Source organism: Salarias fasciatus, chromosome 6 (genome assembly GCF_902148845.1).
Source record: "Salarias fasciatus chromosome 6, fSalaFa1.1, whole genome shotgun sequence".
Classification (NCBI taxonomy): Eukaryota; Metazoa; Chordata; class Actinopteri; order Blenniiformes; family Blenniidae; genus Salarias; species Salarias fasciatus.
The window spans coordinates 39,506,242-39,524,125 of record NC_043750.1 but is presented as its reverse complement, the minus strand read 5'-3'; positions in this window follow the sequence as shown (position 1 = coordinate 39,524,125).

Below are 17,884 nucleotides of genomic sequence, written 5' to 3'. Positions count from 1 at the left end.
TCAACAAAGGGATTCAGGTTCTATATTAACACTGATTCTAGTTTGCTTCAATGCTTTTTCTTTAAAGCGACACTAAGGAACTTTTCAACCTTAATATAACATTTTAATATCTTTTGTGATGATACATCGGCTTACAACTAGTTGAATGACCCCTCTGTCACGGGCTGAGGGCGTCAGTATTGCTTTCACTTGGACTGAGCAGCTGTGAGGAGGGTGGTAGGAACCCTGCTCACTAAAAAACTCCAAATGTCTGGACTGCTTTACGGCATGCGTCACATCATGATATAACATTGTTTAGCCACCATTAGATTCATTACCTCGTCGTTATCCATCCTTCACACAGCCACTGGAAACAAATGCAGGTGACTTCAGTCCGACAGCACGCCACCGGGAGCAGCATTTTACGAAGTAAAATGGATTTTTTTTACGACGCCGCGCGCTAGTCCTCATGGGAACTGTAGTATTTGTTCAGGCAAAACACTACCGCTTTTGTCCACTGGCGCCGCCAAAATCAACAAAAACTGAAAGTTCCTTAGTGTTGCTATAATGATGGACTCCAACCAGTGAAGTCAGTTTCGTGGACCCCATCACCTTTCCTAAATGATCTCAATGATGTGCATGAGGCACAGTTCTCAAACTACAAACGTGGAGAAAAGTAACCCTGAAAGCCCACAGAAACATCTCCAACAAGACATTTCAGCAGCACAAACAGCTGAGTCCAGTTCGGTGTCAGACTCCCAAATCTGAAAAGCTAGATTCACATCATCTCTCCTCAAATCTGACACGGCAGTGTTTCAAGTGAAAATATGTCATTTTTTTCACACCACCCAGTCCACCTCTCAGAAACACATCTGTGTCGACTCTGTTCATATAGCGATGTGAGTTCATTTCTCGTACACCCACCGAAGCCTTGTTGCCAAAAAGCTTTCAAACCGATGAAGTCTCTCTCGGAAATAAATGTGCATCATCGTTCATTTTTATCTAATTATCTTAAAAACGTGCGTCAATATTGCTGAAAAAATCCTGAGTCATTATTGTGTCTGTCACATGAGACAATGTGCCTGCGAGAGAGCAAACCTTTCAAAACATCACTCTTCCCGGTGCAGCAGTGACATTAGTTTCTGTCATTTTGCAAAGAAAAATTAGGTTTTTAGACAGAGTTCAATCCAGTTTGAAATGTAATTAGTAAACCTTTCATTGCTGGGACCAGTGAGGAGGAAGCAGAGGCTCTTTCAGCTACAGGTAGCTGCTCCTCTTCACCCTGCAGAAACTTTGGGGCGTCTTTGACACGCTGCTTTGTGTCTTTGTCAACGTCTTCTGACTGTGATTGGGCGTCATCTTGACAGCCAGTATTTGGCTTATTCACAGGCGTTCGCGGCTCCCTCTATAAATGTCATCTCGCTGACACCTTTTGGGACTCGCGCAGCTTCATATCATCACACGCCCACCTCCGTGCCTCGCCGAGGAGTCTATGCATTCACAGCGGCAGTCCTGGTCAGAGGCTCATGAAACATGCAAAGTCCCATCTGCGCCGCGTCAAACGCAGAGGTGATCTCATTCCACCAAATAGAGGTGCTCCTCAGATTCCTCAGGCTTCTTTCTCATACTTTATTTATTTGTTTTCGTGAGTTTTGGTCCAGAGGGTTCAGTTTTTGAAGTTATGCAAAGTCCTTCACACTGACTGAACTCTGCTTTCCAATAATAACCGTCCCTGTCGAGTCTCTCTCAGTGTGCTCTTGTTAGCAGTGTCAGTTTAGGACGGCAGCCAGTGCTTTTTGTCCCCCTCCCCGGCCCCTCGATGCAGTCTGCTGGTGCACAGTCTTTCTTTCTCTTCTCCAGACTTTCCCTGGAAAGATGCAGAAACAATGACAACACAAGCGCTCAGCGAGGCAGCGTGTTTCCATCATTTGTAACGATTAGCTGAACGATTCTGTCAATAGAAGCGATTGTTTCCCTGCAATTATGGAACCAAATGGTTACTTGACTTTCACTTTGTCCAACAGTATGTCTGTGCCAGTCTTCAGTCGGTGCAAACAGAAAGCTGTTACGTACAAAAGTCACACATTCCCACTACACACAGACACACACACTCACAGAAAACACTGTGTGGCATGGAGCTCACTCCGTGGAATCACAGCTTGTCATGTCTATATAAGGATGCAACAAGCACATCAGACGGCTCATCCTGCACGTTCCCATTGGTCTCCCGCCTTTTGTTTGGCAGAAGCATCCATGACGCACCTTCTTCGTAGAGGACATGCAAACACCAAGAGTTTGATTGGAGGACGTCCACGTCGCTCAACCAGGAGTAGAGCGAGCGAGGCGGGTAGGCGGGACACGAGCGCGTCTGTGGAAGCTACAGTATGTTGAATAGATGAATATTAATGACTTCCAATTTATTCAGGAGGAGTGAGGGAGCAGCAGAGGAATGGGGCGGAGGGTTGTTGAGCTGCGATTCTTCAAATGCGTCACTACTTTGTCACACTTGTCCTCACCTGCTGGAGCCCCATTTCACTGTTTCTCTACCCACCACACACACACACACACACACACACACAGAAGCACACTTTCACAAAGGCTTTCTCGCCTTCTCCTGTGCATACGCACTTCGCAGGTTGCTCACCTTTTGCTTTGTGTCGAGTTGCATTTGCACCACCTCCTTTACAGCAACTGTAATGTTTACTTCTTTGTCTTCTCAACACGAGCTCTTTGCATCCTTACTTTCACACGTTCGCTCTTCCAAGAAGAAGCCTTGACGTCATGTCCTCCCCACATTTCTGTGGCCTTTTTCCAGCAGCTCTGAATATCAGCCGACATCAGGCTCCCTTCATCTGGGGATTTTCTCTCCATTTGTTTTGGTGTTAATTGCCACCCTGCCACTATTATCCTCCCATTTTTCCTCACATCTGTTTTAGCAGTGGCTAAACTATGTCTGAACCACTTGACTGATGCAATATTTTTTCATATGAAAGAGCTGAAGGGAGCAGCAGCAACAAGTCCCAATGAGAAAAAAGGCGTTTGATCTGCTGTGCAGCGACAACGTTCCTGTCGGAGTCATGCAAATGAAATGTATGCAGACCTGCAAATATATGCATGGAAATATGATGCTAACCAGGTGAGCAGAAACACATATGGAGGAACGTATGGAGACATGTAGTAAACAAACAGACACATCAAAAGGGGCTGAGTGAGGATTAAAACAGGGAGGAGAACTTCTTCACCTTTGTTCTTCTGCTGCTCGTGTCGTGCTCGCTTCGTTTTCTTCCCTCCCACTGATCTTATACGTCTCAGATAACACATGATGTGACTCACAAACCAGCATGTCATCGACATATACTAGTATGAGCACCCTGGAGCTTTTAAATAACAGGGAATGTCGTGCAAATCTTGCTGCTGATGAGCGCATGAATACTAATACTCTCACATATGGATGCATTCTCAGGAGCATCCACACATGAACTGATATTGACAGATTTGAAAATCTCCACCCACTAAAAAACCCTCTAATGACGAGTCAGTGATTCATAAAATGAAGCGTAAATAAAGCATCATCATTCATCCATATATATGATGTGGCCGAGGGTTGAAACCCTGAAATATAACTCAAAAATCTCATCACACATCAGCAAATTCAAAATTCCTCATCACAATGTGTTGTGATGTATTGCTTGAAAATGCATCCTTCACAACACTCCACATTATCTGCATTTTCTCTGTTTCAAGGTTGAATTCTTCTAGATTTGCATCAGGATCCGTTTGCAAAGCAAAAAGCCACATGTGGAGTCGACACTTTGCGGCATGTTCAATAAAAGCTTCATCCACGTGTGAAAATGTATCAGCAGATGCTGTGGACTTGTAGACGGAGGCTGGTTTACAAGCTGCAGAGCCACAGCAAAGAGAAATCAATGGAAAACAAAGCATGAGGTGCAGAAGAATATGCTGCCGGTAAATTACCACGAATACAAATGAAACAAAGAGACTAATGTCTGTTTACTTTCAGGCTCGAGAAGAAATCTCTATTGTAACTGAAAGGCAAAAGTTTTTATTTTCGTTCCTGCAGCAGAATCAATGAGATGTGTTTGTGTGACGCCTCCCTTCTTTTTATTAACCCAATAATCCAGGCACAGAGTCAGTCAGCCCCTGCCCTCTTTTTCCCATTCATCTTGATGTTATTGTGACACCTGCTGTTGATAGACAAGCACCGTCGCGTCAGACGAGACGCCGCCGAAAAAAAAAAAGGTGAAAAGTCAGTGACGCCAATGCGGGAAGAGAAAGTGAGCTCGTGGAACGAGGTGAAAATGAGAGTTTATGTAAAGGAGAGGGAGACAGAAAGATAGCAACAGGAGAGGCATGACGCTTGAGTCATGTTCTTGGACGGCGTCTCGGCCGAGAACATTTGGACGGCTTAAGTGTGCACGCAAACACGTGAGAACGCACCCTCACTGGCAGCGCTCGCCACGGCTGCCGTGCTTCAAGCGAAGCCCACTGGGAGACAGACGTTTCTCCTCTCATCGCACGGGCCAGATCTACGCACATACAGGCCCACACACACTCACGCACACACACACATGCACACGCACGCACTCATCTCCACGTTTTCTCAACCAGGTGGCCCCTAAAATACCAACATGTTGTCTATGACAGAAGCATTTAAGCCTATATTTTAGCATTTCTGAGAGACGTACGTCACCAGCCGGGCCACGATCCCGCCTCTCCAGAGAACATATACGTATTGGATAAAATTACACCCTCCAACAAAATATTGACTTACGCAAGAGAAACCCTCAACATAAGGATGGGACTGAGTTTCCCATGAATAGGCAGAGACGTTCCAGAAAAAACAAAAAAGCAGATGGACATATTCACTTACAGATGTCGACTGTGGCTTCAGCTGTCAAGTTTAAATATAAAGTGTTGCAAAATAAAACTGTTTGAAGAGAAGATGCAGCAAGAAGGCTGAAAGCTGTTAACATAAACATTATTTGCATATTTATTTACAATTATATATATATATATCATTTGAACGAATGTGATTGTAAAGGAAGTTCTGGATGTAAAAACCAAGAGGAACGTTCTGCCAATAATTCCTAAACCAGTTGGCTGATGGACCAGGTCCCTTTTCCTGCAGATCTCCAGCTGTAAAAACATACCAGGAGCAACTGATGGAGTCAGGACCGCTGTCTCTTAGAGGGAATCTCCAGAGTATCCAAACAGGAGTCTTTGCCTGAGGTTCACTGTGTGACTCTGAGAAACGAAGCCGTGTTTCCCGCTGAGTTTGACCTTTTCAGCATCTCACTGCAAATGTCAGCTGACACCTGACCGCCTCCGTTATCGCCATCGCTAGCGCAGGTTAGGCATGTTTGAAGGCCTTCAAACCTCCAGTCATGTGTTTTAATTCCGTAAAACTGATGAGCTGCGGTGCGGAACAGTCGGAGAGGCTGGAAATAGCTTCTCGAAGGCGACGCAAGCTCGGTAAAGCAACTTGGCGTTCGCTCCTGTTATTCACTCTTTTTGAGTTGAGTCACGTTTCCACAGGTAAAAATATCTCGTGGATCCAACCGAAAGAGAAAGTCTCTCCGTCGCTTTCTTTAACCACATGAGGAAGGAGGTGATGGGTCTTTGTTCACAATGGAACTGTGACACCCCCCAACCCAAATCACGGTTTGAATCCCTCCCAACGATCTGTCTGCTACTTTTCTGTCCTTCAGAGAATTTCCCTCTGAGTTTAATAAAGTTTTCCTTTTGCATTCTGTTCTATTCTTTCTCATTCTGAGTCTGGTTCTGCAGGTTCCTTCCAGTTAAAGTGAGCTTCTCTTCTCCACTGTCTGCTTGCTCATGTGGATTTCTTGGTTTCTGCCTGTTGAAGTGTCTTGATGTTTGTATTTGGCACCATGGAGTTAAACTGAATTACATGACAGAAGAAATGTCACTTCCTGCGTTTGATCTGTCTGCACGCCGATCATTTTGTAGAAAACCACCCGATAACATGTTACAGATGAAGTGGCCGTTTAATAACGTACCATCTTTTCTCCTTTCCATCATGTCGCAGCTGTAGCATGAACCACAGGAATGGAAATAATGATGGCGGCGGCCGCCCCGATGTCTGTTACAATTAACGCAAAAACTTAAAGCCACGATTTTACCAGCAATAAAGAATTGCAGATTCATTGCCCTGGAAAAGTGAAAAAATAAAGCAAAACTTTTAGTTTCACTGCGTAACAGATTTCTTTCAGGCATCTCGCTGAAAGAGACAGAGAGCGATCCTGTGGAAATTACAAAATTAAATTTAGCTATGAATTTTGTGTTTTTGTGCGACTATAAAAGAGAGTGCATTCATCCGGGATGAATAGACTACTCAGCTGTCCTTACACCAGCTGACGTGCTCGGTTAAAACTCCCCTCTCTTCATCTTCCGCTGTGTTTGATCATGAAGCTGCAGACGTTCATCATATGCAATACCGGCAATATTTTGATTAGAAGACTAATTTTGTTCTTATTTCTCTGACATTTAAAAGTGAGATAAGTTGAGGCGTGAAGCCGACAGCTGGGTGACGGGATTCCTCGGCTGAGGCTCTAATTGGCTTGAAGACGGCGGCCGCATGCGAGGCTGTCAGGTTCAGGACAACAAACAACCATCATGCGGTTCAGAAGAAAGAGGAAAACATTTTCCTGGGAAGATGAGACAGAATGTGAAGTGAAGCACCTTTCATAATTCCTTCATGTTGAAATAAACCTGAACAAAGACTGAGGCTCCGTTTACATGTGATAAAGGATCATTTTTGAGCTTTCATTCCAGAAAAGTTTCACGTTTACTGGCAACATTTTGAAAACAATGTTCATCTACAAGGAAACAGAGGAAAACTTGAAAACGATGCCGTGAGCATGACAAGCCAGGAGTTTGCTGACTCCAGGGAGTCGGAGCATTTCCAGAAAGTGTTGTTTTCACCTCTCTACACCACGACAGACTGAGCATTTTTAAAGAGTTCCATCTTAGGAGAAGTTTCCAAAAAGTCGTCTTTGTAAAAACTCAGACTCATAATGTGTTTCACAAAGAAAAATCATTCCAAAGATAATCGAAAGAAACTCTCAGAGTTTCACTCTCATTGACTTAAAGGTGGCAGATATGCTTTAAATAGATTATAAAATATACACACTTAATCCATTTTCTCTTTGTGAATTAGATCCTGTTTACATGACGTTCAAAGTGAAAACAAATGGTTACTCGTTTTCGTTTCAGAAAACGTTCACGTTTACAAAAAAGGTTTTCTTGATAAATATCACATAATAAATGAAGGACAATATGGTTTTCGTAAACAACAAACTACCTCAATGGCAATACTTGATGCAATTGAAGGAATTACTACGAACCTAAATGAAAAACAATTTGTAGCCGGTGTCTTTATTGATCTCAAAAAAGCATTTGATACAATTAATCACTCAATTTTGCTCGATAAACTTGATCATTACGGAATCCGTGGTATTTCTGGTGACTGGTTAAAAAGTTATTTAACAAATAGAAGGCAGTATGTGAAAATGGGGCAGTATACATCTGAACAACTTGATATTGCTTGTGGCGTACCTCAGGGGTCTGTTTTGGGGCCAACATTGTTTAATATTTATATAAATGATATTTTTGCTGTGTCTCGCTCCTTGAAACTCATTCTCTTCGCAGATGATACAACAATATTCTGTAGCAGTAAAAACTACGATGATCTTGTAAATACACTAAATGATGAAATGAATAAAGTAAAAAATTGGTTGGATGTTAATAAACTATCTTTAAATTTAAACAAAACCATAATAATGATGTTTGGCAGTTCTAACAGTCATCTTAAATTAGATCTAATCATTGATGGTGTCCAAATCGATACTGTAAATGAGAATGTGTTCCTGGGAGTTATGATTGACAGCAATATATCATGGAAAGCTCACATCAGACACATAAAAACAAAGATTTCTAAAAGTATTTCAATTATAAATAAAGTGAAGTTCTACCTTGATGAGAATGTTCTCCGCTGTTTGTACAACACGATGGCACTCCCATACTTTATGTATTGTGTTGAAATATGGGGAAACACTTATCAGTGCACAATTGATCCACTAGTTAAATTACAGAAACGAGCTGTGAGGATCATTCATAAGGTGGGATTTCGGGAACACACTCATAATCTGTTTATCAACTCGAGGTTGCTTAAATTTACCGATCTAGTTAATTATAGTACCGTTATAGTTCTTTATAAAGCATTTAATAAATTGTTGCCAACTAACTTACAACAACTGTTTATTCAAAGAGTAAATTATCACAATTTAAGAGGTTATGGAAAATTTAATCAGCCTCGTGTCAAAAATAATCGTAAACGTTTTTGTGTGTCTGTATGTGGAGTCAAACTTTGGAACAATTTGAAAACCCAGCACAAGCAATGCCAAAATATTCACAGATTCAAATTACTGTATAAAAACATGGTCTGGTCACAGTATAAATTAAGTGGTTCTTAAATTTCTATCAGTATTTTGTTGCATTTGTGTTATTGTGTGCTGTTTCCTTACTTTTGTTGGTACTGTTGTTCATTATTATTGCTGTATTCTGTCCATCACCCTTGCTGGACAGTTCTACTTTACCATTATTGGTATTTCATTTTTTTATCATTGTTGGTATGTAACCGTTGCTGTAATGTATTTGTTGCCCATGGTAACAACAATATTCTAATACTTCTGTCACACATTTGCCAAATATTTATCTGTATTTTTCTGTTGTTTTTGGGTCTGTAATATCATAGAAATTAACAGGAAGTGACTTTGATATTATGTCTATAATTTATGTAATGGGGGTGGGATTAAATAAGTTCGCTTCTTCCCACTCCCTTTCAGGCACTCCATTCGGGATATGTAAGCACATGTATTACCTGTCCTGTTATGGTCGTGTAAGTGATACCTGCACTGAAATCATGTTGTGTGTGCATCCTTGCCTGAAATAAACTATTAACTAACTAACTAACTAACAAAACAACGCTTTGAAAACGTCGTCTGCTCACTCCACTGAACACATTCTGATGGTCTGTCTAATGAAATGTTTCGTACTGCTTGAATTCAGAAGAGGCTGAATAATGCAACGTTTCCTCTCAGGCTGTAAAAGCTCGGCTGATTTACAGCTGATCTTTGCACGTCTGCCTATTAAACGGTCTCAAGGAAGCTGTGATATGTCTAAAACTGTAACGCTAACAGCTGCCAGACCGCAGCTCAGAAAATCCTCCAGGAAACACAAGGGGGTGGGCATGTCTCGTGCAATCAGGATATAGCACCAATAAAGGAGTCCTCCTACCCACCATCCCCTCTTGCTTTGGTTCAGGCTCGTGTGGTCGGTCCGTGACAGACTTTATCTGCATTGAAGCGTTCACGTTTTGCCGAGTCACGTGCAGCCTCTGCACTTGTTTTGGCTCTCTCTCCTCATCTCGCTCTGAAACTTCTCAACATCTTCCCACCTTCTTTGAGTCTTTCTCTCACCAACTCCTCCTCCTTCCCCCTGCTCTCCCTCCTCGTTTCTTGTCCCGTGTCATCCTCAGTACGCTCTGTTCTGTTCTACCGGTGATGACTGAGGTGTTGCCTTAGTCAACACTCATTTGTAATCCGCTGCAGTGTTGTTGGTTGGATTCACTTCTCCGCATTTTCACTCGACTGGATGAACAGAGAGCGTCCTACTTGATGAACAGGGCTGGAAACTTTCTGTTAAAGTTGGCACAGGAAGCTCAAAAACAAATGCTGCACACCAATTGTTGCAATGCTATATTAGGAAGGTTACCCAGTACTCAAAGAAATGAACTGCTTCACATTCTTCCACCGTCTACTCGTGACTGAACCTGAGTGTTTCAGTGAAGCAGTTCCAGAAATTTTTGTCATGTAAATGAATGAACACCCAAAATACAATGAAAGTTTTGCATTTTCACTCGAAATCACCATGTAAACTTTGCCAAATTTGGTCATGAGGTGCTCTTATCAGATATGGCCTGCAATTGCTCCAAATATAAACCAATGGCTGTCTTTCAAACCTGTGATGAGATTTGTTGACCAAACGGTAACATCATCAAAGAATACTCCCTCTCATTTTATGCGTGATAAAGTGATATCAATGCCACATTAGTATTGGAGACTATCAATGACTGTTCTCTGTCATGGTTCATTCATCACTTCAGTGGTTTGCACTTCGGCTGCAGGGTTTTTATTTGGCCCTACTGGGTACGGTGTGCACACTCCAAGTTGAGTCCTGTCAGTTTTTGTCAGTTTTTCAGCGACCTTCCTCCAGCAATTATTAGTAACCAGTTTTTCCATCCATCTTTTCACCACGTGTGGCTGCAGTCAGCCGGAGCAGAACCCGTCTGTCTGCAGGCAAAAACAGTTTAAAACACCTTGAACAGGTCTCCTGTCCATCATGGAGAGGCAGGACGTCACACAGAAACACTCTCTTCAGGACATGGTGGCAAGAGAAAATACTACTGCAAATTGTACTTACTCTATCTTCTGATATATCTTGTATATTTGCAGATTGTGTTTTCACAATAATTACAGAACAAACACAACAGGCTGTAGTTACCATGCCAGGTCACTAGTTGGCAGTGTGGGCTTTGTTGAAGCAATGTTCTTATGGCCAATCCACTCAAATGATCCATCCATCAATCCATCCATCCATCCATCCATCAATCCATCCATCCATCCATCCATCCATCCATCCATCAATCCATCCATCCATCCATCCATAAGGCTTTAATCCATTTGAGGGTTGGCGGGCCCTGGAGCCGATCCCAGCTTACTGAAGGCAAAAGCAGGATATGCAGTGGACCTGTCTATATCTATCACAGAGTAAACACAGAGACAGAGCGGGTAAGTTCTCCACCTTCTTTCACACACACACACACACTGCCATATAGTCACCAGTTATACCTAAAAGGACTGTTTGAGGAACGAGAGTAAACTGCAGCTGCCTTCCTACTCCAGCTGTCAAACTCAATGTGGCCATAATTACCGACACTTTCCAGCTAAACTGATGGAGATTGTTCTAGATCCTGCTGGTTTGGTGTTGGTGTTGATTGATTCCCACCTTCAGTACCTTTGCCTTGGCGGTGCTGATCCACAGTCCGACCTTCTCGGCTTTCCTCTGCAGAGAAGCCGTTCTCTCCTGGAAGTCCTCAGCTTGTCGTGCTGTCCACCAGTTCCCGTGCCCAGGTCTGTCGACGGCCTTTCTTGGAACAAAGTCAGCCGCCATCAGGAGGATGGAGCTTTGTCTGACATGTTAAAGACCTTTATTGTACCGGATTGGGTTCTCATGCAGCAGCTTAGAGCACACAGGCCTTTGCTAATTGATAAGTTTCACACAGACCTTTTAGATTCCCTTATCAGATGGAAGAGTTCACTTTTAGCCCACTCACATCTTTTTATTTGTGATGTAACATAAGGATGAAAATAATAAGCTCATGTCGTAGTGGTATATTTAAAAGCTCTGTAGTGTGCGGGTGACTAATGCACCTCAGAACCCGGAGAAGCAGCAGCGAGCACAGCTTGACCTGAGGCATGGCGGGTGAACAGGGAAATGACGGAGCAGGACAGAGGCCTCCACACTGCAGCCCACACACACCGAAAACAGACCCAGCCGATCGCTGCTCGCTAACAAACACAACAAGGACACTCGTTTCCCCACAGTGTGAGAGAGCTGCTGGAGAAGCGGCGTCCCTGGCTCACATTCAGCTCTCTCTTCTCTTTTCCAGTGAAGAGATAATAATTATTGACCCAGGTCTTAAAGCCTCTGAGTCGCCTGGGGACAAGCTTTGTTTTTGAATTTCATGTTGGAGTTTCATCAGACGGAAATTTAAACAAAAGCTCGACAACATTTCGTTGCTGCATCAATTATTCATCAAACCATTCTGCCTCTCCGCAGCTTCATCCCAGTTAGGGTCGAACGTGGTCTGGAGCCGATCCCAGCTAACAGCGGAGTAGAAGCTGGCACAGTGTAGACAGGTCGCGCGTCAATTAGACTCCTTCAAAACAATATTCGTCTCCTGTGACTTTAAACAGATCCGAAACTCTGGATCAGTGGAGGGGAACGTCACAAAGATGCTGTTTCCATGATGAGACGGCCAATTTGTGACCAAGTTTAATTCAGTTCTGACAGTATTTATCCCTCAGGGACATGCTTCACCCCTCTTGCAGCTTCCATTTTATTCCTCAGGAGCGAAATACAGCCAACAGTCGCTTCAGTTAGAATGTTACAATATTTGAAAATTAAGATGCAAAAAATGTGAAAAAAAATTGCCTTGAAAATGAAAAAAGAGTCAAAACAGGAACATACTGAAAACATGAGAAGCTGTCATCAGTAGACAACTTCAATAAATCCACTGAGTTCAGTTTAAAGTCATTGGAAATTAAACAGTAAAGAAGAAATACTGAAGCAAAAACTGAATGCAGAACCAGACACAGAGGTGGAGGATTTTCTACATGTTGCAATCTCTACTCTGCTGAATGAATCTATGTATTTCTATATCGAACAATTACAATGAAAAAGAAAAGATGGTGTATTTTCTGATGCTCCAGTTGAGATTAGAGGATTAGAAGTGAGAAAATGAGAGAGCAGAGATGGAGAGCAGAAGACACAGGGAATGAGCACCAGTTTCAAGTGAAAACACAAAACTTTGGTTTTGGGTATTCGTTTCGAGGACTACGATGCTCGGAGTCACTGAAAATGCAACTTTTTGAAAAGGGCTGTCTTTGTCGACTGTGGAATTCCTGCTAATGCACATTCATGTCATCACCTGAGTCAATAGTTCTACTCATGTCTGTTCACACGGAAAAGACAGAAATGCTGAAAACAATGTAGCTTCTATGTCGGGCCACTAGTGGGTGCTGTAGTTTCTTTTAGAAATGCATGTTGCAGAGAACAACACACTCTAAACACTGACAGTGGGAGAACATGGACATTCATATGGACAGACCACCAAGATGGACTGTTATTACGGTGACTGTCAACTCTAAAACTACCAAGTCCAACAGAATCTGGACCGGGACCAGGACCAGGACCAGGAGAGTCTGGACTGGGAGCCATGATGCTCTGGAGGAAAACATTGTTCTTATTGTTCATCTAAGCACAACTGAGCATGTGCAGAGCAACTGTTTACTATGGCTGCGTGGTGTGCTTGTGCAGTAGTCGTGTTTCTGCTGATGACATGGAGACTCAGCGTTTTCATAAAGTGCTGTTGTGTAAATGGCCAACTAAAACGATACAAAAGTTTTACGTTTTCATTGCAAACGGGCCCTAATTTGTGGTTCGGAGCTTTGTTGAATCTGAATTCCCAGATGGCTTCTCAGAGATTCTTCACACCCCCTCTCCAGTGGCCCGATCACCAAAACATTCCAGTGAAGCCAAACACACCCACTCTCACTCACATGCAAAAGCACAAGCCTTCAAACTGCAGGCAATGTGCAATTCCCCTGGTCAGAATCAATAGACACGGGACGTGACGGCTTCAGATTCTCAAACTTGTCTTTTTTGTGTTTTTATTCAACCTGTGCAGATCTACTATTCAGAGCAGACACCCACCCAACCAAAACCCCCTCCATCGTTGATCCACTCCAAGTGATCCCGCACCCCAGAGAATCTCTTGCCTGAATAATCACAACAACCTGTTTGTGAGCTTTGCCACGCTGCTGTCTGACTGTGTGAATAGTACTTGTCTTACATGCTCATTCAAAATTTGTCCATGCAAGTATTTTTATGGCAGTGAACAGTTTTCAAGGCTAAATCTTTTTTAAAGAAAACACGTCTCTTCATAATGAGTTAAGCTGTCGCTGCCTTTTGAATTCACTGAGTCACCGGCTAAATTAGGACATAAATGAGCTTTCAGTTTTTACAGCTGCAACATCAGGATAAGTGAATAAGTTAAAAAAAAAAAAGAAAATCAAAATGTCTGGGGGATTTACAAGATTTGAATGATCAAAGAGTGGAAAATCAGTCTGAATGACATCACGGCTTGGCGGGAAACTCTCCGAGCGCCGAGCGGACTCCGGCCCGTCTAACCTTGAGATCAATAGATGGGGATGATGAAAAGCTGCAGACATTTTCTGGCAAGCTCCAAAACATGATGCAAGAACAAACTGATAGGAAAGTCTGTCTGAGTCCCAAACACTGCAGCACTTATGTCAAATATCAACTGATACAAAACGGTTTTGCAATGGGCTTGTGAATCCATGAATGACTACGATGTGTAACTGATTAGTTTGTTCTTCTGGACTGAATGTTCATTACAGACACTGTTTGGAGTCTGTGACCATCTCCACAGACCGTCGTGAGACAGGTTAGTTTTACCGTACTGATGATGTTTTGTTGCAATTGTAATAATGATTTTTTTTTTTTTTAATTTAACCTTTATTTGTACAGGTTATCCCATTGAGACCCAGAGTCTCATTTACAAGAGAGACCTGTGCAGCAGCAAGTAAATATCAGACAGACATACAGAAAAAAATAAAATAAATAAAACATTAAAATATACAAACACTAAGAAGAAGCAGTAAAAACACCAGTCATAATATTAAAACATTAAAAACATGAGCAATCCCCTGCTGACAGGCTATTCAGCTTTCCTAATTGATTTCTGAATTCACCAAGAGGAATCAAGCTGGAGAGCTTCAGCTCACTTTGTAGCTTGTTCCAGGCTGAAGGGGCAGAGAATGAAAAAGCCTTTTTTCCAAGTTCAGTATGAACAGGAGGGATGGTGAAGGTTAAGTATTCTAATGAACGGAGACTGTAGCGACCGAGAAGGTGACATGTACTCAGACAGGTAAGAAGGCAGCAGGCCCAGGATGGATTTATAAATAAATACATACCAGTGCATGGTTCTGCGCTGGGATAGTGATGATAGGTTGGCATTAGAGTATAACATGCAGTGATGTGTGAGTGGTTTACAGCTGGTTATGAACCTCAGTGCTCCATGATATACTGAATCCAACAGAGACAGAGAGTGAGCCGACGCATTCCTGTACACAACATCACCCTAGTCCTGGAGAGGCAAGATCTGGCCGAAGTCTTGGAAAAACTTGTTTGTGAGCGACTAAAAGATTTTTTAGACCTAAATAACACCCTGGCCCAATCACAATCCAGGTTCAGAAAGCAACACAGTACAGCCACTGCTGGTTATAAAGTAGTGGATGACATCCTGGAGGCCCTAGACGACTAAAACTACAGTACAGCCTGTCAATCTTTGACACAGTTAATCATAAGACAGTTGTGAACAGGCTCCTTGATATTGGAATAAAGAGCGGGGATGTCAGATTTAACAGCCAGAACTGGATGTGTTCACCTGCAGCATCCTATTCTTCATCACTCTCTGTCCCAAAGGGTGTTCCTCAAGGCTCAACATTAGGACCATTGTTGTTTGCATCTATGGTAATAATCTGTGTACTTTATGTATCATTTATATATCATGTACACTTTCTGGTTGAAGTGCAAATACCCGACAGTGCCATGCCATGTCTTCAGTAACAGATGTAAACACTGAATTCAGACTTGCTGCTGTCTTTTCTGATCTGACTGTGGCTCAGTCGGTCGAACAGGCCGCCTTTCGGTTTGATCACCCTTCTCCTTCTGCCCACCTGTTGAAGGGCTCTGAGTACTGGACTGGACCACTGAACCCCAAGACTTCCCTGATGGTGTGTGAGGAGCTTCCCATCGGTGTGTGAGTGTTTGAGGCAGCAGTAAGCAAAAGTCCGTTTACCATTTAAGCTAGTAGGTTCTTAGCTTCAGTCGCAGTCTGCACAAGTTTGCTTGTTGGCGGGGCAACAGACCAGATTTCTACGAGACTTGGCAGATTGTTGCATAGGTCAAAGAAGAACAGAAAAACACATTAAATTCTGAATCAGAACCAAGAAGCCTTCTCACTGAAGATAATGCTTTTGGCCTTCAAACTGTCATTCAGTGCAATGGGAAAAGGCCAGTTATTGTCAAACTATACATTCCCCGTGATGGACAGAGGATGAATGGAGCTGTCTATCTGTTTTAACACAAATCTGCTTTACAAAAGTATTGAAAGTCAGTAACTGCAGATTTGCTGGCCTCGCTGCAGAGCTGCTCTCTCTGGAGATCTGCACTCCTTCAGTTATGTTTTGTAATAAAGGGAAATCTTTTAACTAATGGTTGCACAGCTTTGCTGAGGATTGCATTCCATTAAAAACCAACTGGAATAATTGTGATAGTGAGGATGTCAATGATATCATAGGAAAAATGAGTGTTTGTGAGTGGGAGGAAACAAGTGCTCATAGTACGTATATTGGAGACGGGAGATGAGGATCCTGAGTGCGTGGGTGAATGTGGTTTTGGATTAATGAACTGAGGTTTCTTTTGCCAGTTTTACTTTGACATTGCTGACAAGTCTTGAATTTGGTCTCATTAATATATGATAATCACCCATTTTTTTGTGTTTCACCTTATCCTGGGAGAAGTTTATCCAAACGCCCTGAAGGTTTCTCTCAACAAGTGATGATTTTACTCATTTACATTTTTAAAAAAAGCCTCATTAAGTCTATAGTGTTACTTGATCTTGTTTGAGAGGCTGAAGTAACACACTCCAGTGTTCACACCACCGAGGCAGCTTCAGGTAATGAACCCTGGAAACTGATGTGATCCATGTTTAATTGTTTTTCCATTTCTTTCCCTCCTGTCCTCCCCTACACCCACCTCAACACCAACATTGGTATCAGTTTCATTTTACATGCATCACAACCCAAAAGCGTCATCAGGGTTAAATATAGAACAGCATCCAATCCCAGCCTCATGTCACATTTGGCATGCTCGGTCTTGTGTTGTGTGTGTAGCGGTTCTTTTTAGTCCCGGCGGACCTTCGGAGAGTTCACGGACTCCATGTGAGTCACTCGCTGCAAGTTTCCGCGCTTCCTGCCATCCCCGCGCCTTCTGCTGTCATTGCCACAGTCTATATTTAATTCAGTGCAAATTATGATGAAATGAATGTGTTTCATTCATTGTTTTCTTTTGCGAGCGGATAAACGGTATCTTCCATGGCTCAGCCTTAAGCTTTCGGCCAACATGGAAGCAGTTGGTGTTTGTCCATCCTCTGACTTATATGCTCTCAGACGTCATTCGCTCATCTAAATCTTCGATGTTAATACAGTGTGATGACTGGATTAAATAGTTTTCCTCATGAAGCAAAGACCAGACTTTGTTTACAGTAGAGCGCATCACTAAGAAGTTTTAATGGAGAACCGTACAATTTATTTTAACCTTATATTGCCTTTATTCAATGAAATTTTATTTCTATAGTGCAAAAAAAAACAGTTGAAGAAACCTTTACAGAGAAAAAAAAAACAGTAATTTCACGTGAGTGAGCAGAGGAGACGGTGGAAAAGAAAAACTTGATATAACCTGCAGAACCAGACTCAGAGGAGACTTTCTGCAGAAACAGAGTCAGAGGAGACTTTCTGATTTCCTGTATGCAGTGTGACAAATTACTCAAAAAGTACTATCCAGGAAAATCTCTTTCAGCTTTTCAAATATCTTAAACGCAATTGCATTGCTTTCATTAAAGGCGAAGGAGCTCACGCTCCACCCTGCACCTCCGCGGCCACATAGGGGCGCTCAGGGCCTGTTTTCTCTGCCTTGTCTGCGCAGGTGAGCAGAGGTTTGTTTATAGAAGTCTGGGCTGGGCTGGAATGATGTTCAGCTGCTACTGGGAGTGAAGGTCACTTTTCCTGATGAAGAGGACGTCTATTCAAACAGACCTCAGACTCCACTCGGCGCTGGATTCTACAGTCCGTTGCTCCTTCTGCAGTTAGTTTTGTGGAATGTGTTTTCGCGCCCAGAGACTTTATTCTTTATCTCACCCTGCGTCTCCTCTTTT